The following is a 5,890-nucleotide window of genomic DNA, read 5'->3' on the forward strand; positions in this document are numbered from 1 at the left end:
TGAGCACACAATATTTATATAAAAATTATTTTTATAAATAATATTACATTGACTCACCTCATACCAAGCGAGAATATTAAGTGTTATTATAACGTTTTTTATTTAAAATTAACTTTTTAAATAAAATTAAAAAATAAATGACGCTTTCAATCTAGCGACGAGTATGAGAAAATGTTTGAAATATTTTAAGACCCATTTGGTGATGGTCTGACAAAAATCATAATTATTATTTTTTTTTTTTATTCAATAATATTTATTATGAATAACATGTTATATATTTCTTTTTGTAAAAGCAAAAAAATTATATAAATGACATAATAAAATATATATTTGAAAAAAAAAAAAATTAATAATAATATATATATCTCATATGTTTTTTCTATTAATTTTAAAACAATAGAGATATAAAAAAAAAAAAATTTATATCAGTAATGGGTGAGACCATCTGATATTTAAAATGAAATTGTAATAATATTATTATATATTAATAATTATTGTATGAAAATTTTTTTTCTTATAATAAGAAAACAAAAATATCATGTATATTATTATATATTTAATATTATAAATACAAATAGTTCCCTGGTTGATCCTGCCAGTAGTCATATGCTTGTCTCAAAGATTAAGCCATGCATGTCTCAGTACAAGCCAAATTAAGGTGAAACCGCGAAAGGCTCATTATATCAGTTATGGTTCCTTAGATCGTACCCACATTTACTTGGATAACTGTGGTAATTCTAGAGCTAATACATGCAAACAGAGTTCCGACCAGAGATGGAAGGAATGCTTTTATTAGATCAAAACCAATCGGTGTAAATTTTAATTTGCATCGTTTAATTTGGTGACTCTGAATAACTTTAAGCTGATCGCACGGTCTCGTACCGGCGACGCATCTTTCAAATGTCTGCCTTATCAACTGTCGATGGTAGGTTCTGCGCCTACCATGGTTGTAACGGGTAACGGGGAATCAGGGTTCGATTCCGGAGAGGGAGCCTGAGAAACGGCTACCACATCCAAGGAAGGCAGCAGGCGCGCAAATTACCCACTCCCGGCACGGGGAGGTAGTGACGAAAAATAACGATACGGGACTCATCCGAGGCCCCGTAATCGGAATGAGTACACTTTAAATCCTTTAACGAGGATCCATTGGAGGGCAAGTCTGGTGCCAGCAGCCGCGGTAATTCCAGCTCCAATAGCGTATATTAAAGTTGTTGCGGTTAAAAAGCTCGTAGTCGAATCTGTGTCCTACACTGTTGGTTCAATGCTCGCATTGTTTAACTAGCATGTTATGTGGGACGTCCTACCGGTGGGTGGTACAGATTATGTATAAAGTATATTTTAGTGTTATTATTTATTTAATGCATTATATATATTTTTATTATGTAATTTGTCGTAAGTGTTTAACCGTTAAGAGCGGTGGCAGCCCCCAATTGCAATCCCGTCGCGGTGCTCTTAATTGAGTGTCGAGGTGGGCCGGTACGTTTACTTTGAACAAATTAGAGTGCTTAAGGCAGGCTCAAATTTTGCCTGAATATTGTGTGCATGGAATAATGGAATAGGACCTCGGTTCTATTTTGTTGGTTTTCGGAACTCCGAGGTAATGATTAATACGGACAGATGGGGGCATTCGTATTGCGACGTTAGAGGTGAAATTCTTGGATCGTCGCAAGACGGACAGAAGCGAAAGCATTTGCCAAAAATGTTTTGATTGATCAAGAACGAAAGTTAGAGGTTCGAAGGCGATCAGATACCGCCCTAGTTCTAACCATAAACGATGCCAGCTAGCGATCCGCCGAAGTTCCTCCGATGACTCGGCGGGCAGCTTCCGGGAAACCAAAGCTTTTGGGTTCCGGGGGAAGTATGGTTGCAAAGCTGAAACTTAAAGGAATTGACGGAAGGGCACCACCAGGAGTGGAGCCTGCGGCTTAATTTGACTCAACACGGGAAACCTCACCAGGCCCGGACACCGGAAGGATTGACAGATTGAGAGCTCTTTCTTGATTCGGTGGGTGGTGGTGCATGGCCGTTCTTAGTTGGTGGAGCGATTTGTCTGGTTAATTCCGATAACGAACGAGACTCTAGCCTGCTAAATAGACGTACTTTACCGGCATCTCAAGGCCCATCGGCTGTTTGTTTCCCATTTCATTCATTTTCATGTGTGTTATGTATTGTATTTATATATGCATGTATTTTTGAGATTTAACGATCAAGATTATATTTTGTATATATTGTGCTTTATGTTGCATATGTTATGGTGTATGGGTACGCAGTTTTTTGATGTGGTTTTTACTGCCGGCGTACAAATAATTCTTCTTAGAGGGACAGGCGGCATTCTAGCCGCACGAGATTGAGCAATAACAGGTCTGTGATGCCCTTAGATGTTCTGGGCCGCACGCGCGCTACACTGAAGGAATCAGCGTGTCCTCCCAGGCCGAAAGGTCCGGGTAACCCGCTGAACCTCCTTCGTGCTAGGGATTGGGGCTTGCAATTGTTCCCCATGAACGAGGAATTCCCAGTAAGCGCGAGTCATAAGCTCGCGTTGATTACGTCCCTGCCCTTTGTACACACCGCCCGTCGCTACTACCGATTGAATGATTTAGTGAGGTCTTCGGACTGGTACGCGGCAATATTTCTGATATTGCCGATGTTGCTGGGAAGATGACCAAACTTGATCATTTAGAGGAAGTAAAAGTCGTAACAAGGTTTCCGTAGGTGAACCTGCGGAAGGATCATTAACGATATATATAAAATATATTTATTTATATTTTTTGTATTGTTTTTAAATATTCCAAAAAATAAAAATATTATTGATAAGAAATATTTTTTTTAACAAAATAACATATTAATATGTAATTTTCTCAAAATATATAATAGTAATTATGTGTTAAAAGAGATTTATTTTGGTTATGATATCATATTAAAGTAATACGCCAAACTTTTTTTATACACATAATATATCTATACATATAATATAGAGAATATTATATAAATATTAATAATATATTTGTTACATATAAAATATTTTTATATTCAATATTATTATTATTATTAAACAATAATTATTAATAAAATCTATAAATAATTTCTCTTATAAAAAAGTGAAATTAAAAATAGAATATATTGAAATTATTTGTTTATATGTATATAATCTCTATTAAGAAAAATAAAATAAGATTATAATTGATATAATCTATATTTTTATTTTTCTATGTTATATAATAAAAATAAAGAAAACACAAGATAAAATTTTTTTAAAGAATAAAATTTATTTCAAATTTAAATTTCTTTATGTTTTGTCTTGATATTTCTTTTTTTTTATTAAAAGTTATTATGTTAAAAAACAAACCCATTTGTTTTGTACCATATTAATATTATATATATTTTTATGTAGAAAATAATTTATAAAAAAAAAATAAATACATTTCTATAAAATATACCAAATATTAATTATTATATCTAGCTAGCACTAACAAAAATATCAAAAATGTTATGTATATATTTATTAATACCATAATATCTTTAATTTATATATATATATTTAAAATAAAATATATAATTTATATTCTAGAAAAATTTTTTTATTTTAAAAGAATTTATAAAGATATATAAATTAATAATTTTATTTTTTATATTAAAAATAAAGATTATTATTAATAATAATACTTACATTTAAAATTTAAAAAGATTACCCTGGACGGTGGATCACTTGGCTCGTGGGTCGATGAAGAACGCAGCTAATTGCGCGTCAACTTGTGAACTGCAGGACACATGAACATTGACATTTCGAACGCACATTGCGGTCCTTGGATACTGTTCCCGGACCACATCTGGCTGAGGGTCGTATACATTATATTAATATAATAAAAGATTATTTTACATAAAATTTTTTTTATGAAAAAGAAATTTATCAATAATTAAAAAAGAAAATTTATTTTTTCATATTTAATTAAATTGATAAATAAAATTTTTATAAAAGAAATGTAAAATTATTTATATATGAATGTTTTACGCCAAATATAAGAAAAAAATAAATATAAAATGTTTTTAATAGCATTTAAAATTTATATATTTTTTATTATTTGTCGACATTTTTAAATTAATATATCAATATTATTTTTTATCATTTATATATAATATTATAAAACTTTATGTTAATAATAATATTAATAATAAATGATATTAATAATATATTTTTAAAATATTAAATAAAGAAGAATAAACAAAAATATTATATATTAATATTTTGTTATGGAATATTTTATTTGTAATAAAATTTTCAATATACTCGAAAAAAATTAATATATATAATTATTTATTTTTTATTTTCTTCTCTTTAGATAAATATAAAAATAATATTATATAATAATATTAAAAAAATTTGAGTATGAATAATTAAGAAAATTGTTTACTTATAAAATATAACAAAAACATAATATATAAAAAAAATTTTTGTTTTAATACTTCTAAAAACTTTTACGACCTCAGAGTAGGTGAGATTACCCGCTGAATTTAAGCATATTATTAAGCGGAGGAAAAGAAACTAACTAGGATTCCCTTAGTAGCGGCGAGCGAACAGGGATAAGCCCAGCACTGAACCCCGTGGCTGATAAACAGACACTTGGGGAATGTAGTGTTTAGGAAGATTCAATATAAACCTATTGTTATATAATACATCCAAGTCCATCTTGAATGGGGCCATATACCCATAGAGGGTGCCAGGCCCGTAGTGATTATTATTGATGATAGGTGAATCTTTCCTTAGAGTCGGGTTGCTTGAGAGTGCAGCTCTAAGTGGGTGGTAAACTCCATCTAAGGCTAAATATTACCACGAGACCGATAGCGAACAAGTACCGTGAGGGAAAGTTGAAAAGAACTTTGAAGAGAGAGTTAAAGAGTACGTAAAACCGTTCAGGGGTAAACCTGAGAAACCCGAAAGGTCGAAAGATGAGATTCATTTACTTTTTATCGTTAATCAACCAATTTGTACTAGCATGTGACAAAAATTTTTATTAGGAATTTATTTTTAGTAAAAATATATGCACTGCTGTATATTGTTAATTGTATGATAACGAGGTATGCACTTCTCATCTTGTAGGACGTTGCGACCCATTAAATATTAATCTATAGGCATTGGTGCGTTGATTAATGTACAATATTATTTTTTGATAATATTTTGTGTATGTTAAACGCCTATGTTTCTTGATTAATTGTTTGATGGTATTAATTATAAATTGATATTGAGTCGCGTTATTAACGCGTTCAGATCCACCACGAGTATAAATAGGTTTTTTTATTAAAACATATTATATATACGGATTTTATGCCGTTATATGATACTATTTAACTGTCAGTAGGTGTATGATAATGAACTGGCTCATTTTTTTTTATTAAAAATTTATCTGTCAGCGACGATATAGCTTTGGGTACTTTCAGGACCCGTCTTGAAACACGGACCAAGGAGTCTAGCATGTACGCAAGTCATTGGGAATAAAATATTTTTTCATCGAAATATTTATAAATTTTATGAAACCCAAAGGCACAATGAAAGTAAATATTATTTATATTTTTTTATAAATGATAAAAGGAGGATATATTTATATTATGTATTAAATATCGCACTCCTAGGGCGTCTTATATTATTATAATTTAGTTTTCGGATTATATTATAATAGAGGCGCACCTAGAGCGTACACGCTGGGACCCGAAAGATGGTGAACTATGCCTGGTCAGGATGAAGTCAGGGGAAACCCTGATGGAGGTCCGTAGCGATTCTGACGTGCAAATCGATCGTCGGAACTGGGTATAGGGGCGAAAGACTAATCGAACCATCTAGTAGCTGGTTCCCTCCGAAGTTTCCCTCAGGATAGCTGGCGTTCATTATATAAGAGTC

At 31.3% G+C, this 5,890-nt stretch overlaps 2 non-coding genes across 2 annotated transcripts; both read left to right on the plus strand.

The window, feature by feature from the left end:
* Nucleotides 1–579: 579 nt before the first annotated feature.
* On the plus strand, nucleotides 580–2,735 carry LOC123304017. The gene has a single exon (XR_006536078.1). It is a non-coding gene; the product is annotated as a small subunit ribosomal RNA (ribosomal RNA).
* Nucleotides 2,736–3,686: 951 nt separating this feature from the next.
* On the plus strand, nucleotides 3,687–3,841 carry LOC123304015. Its single transcript, XR_006536076.1, has one exon. It is a non-coding gene; the product is annotated as a 5.8S ribosomal RNA (ribosomal RNA).
* Nucleotides 3,842–5,890: the final 2,049 nt, after the last annotated feature.

Source organism: Chrysoperla carnea, assembly GCF_905475395.1.
Source record: "Chrysoperla carnea chromosome X unlocalized genomic scaffold, inChrCarn1.1 SUPER_X_unloc_179, whole genome shotgun sequence".
Classification (NCBI taxonomy): Eukaryota; Metazoa; Arthropoda; class Insecta; order Neuroptera; family Chrysopidae; genus Chrysoperla; species Chrysoperla carnea.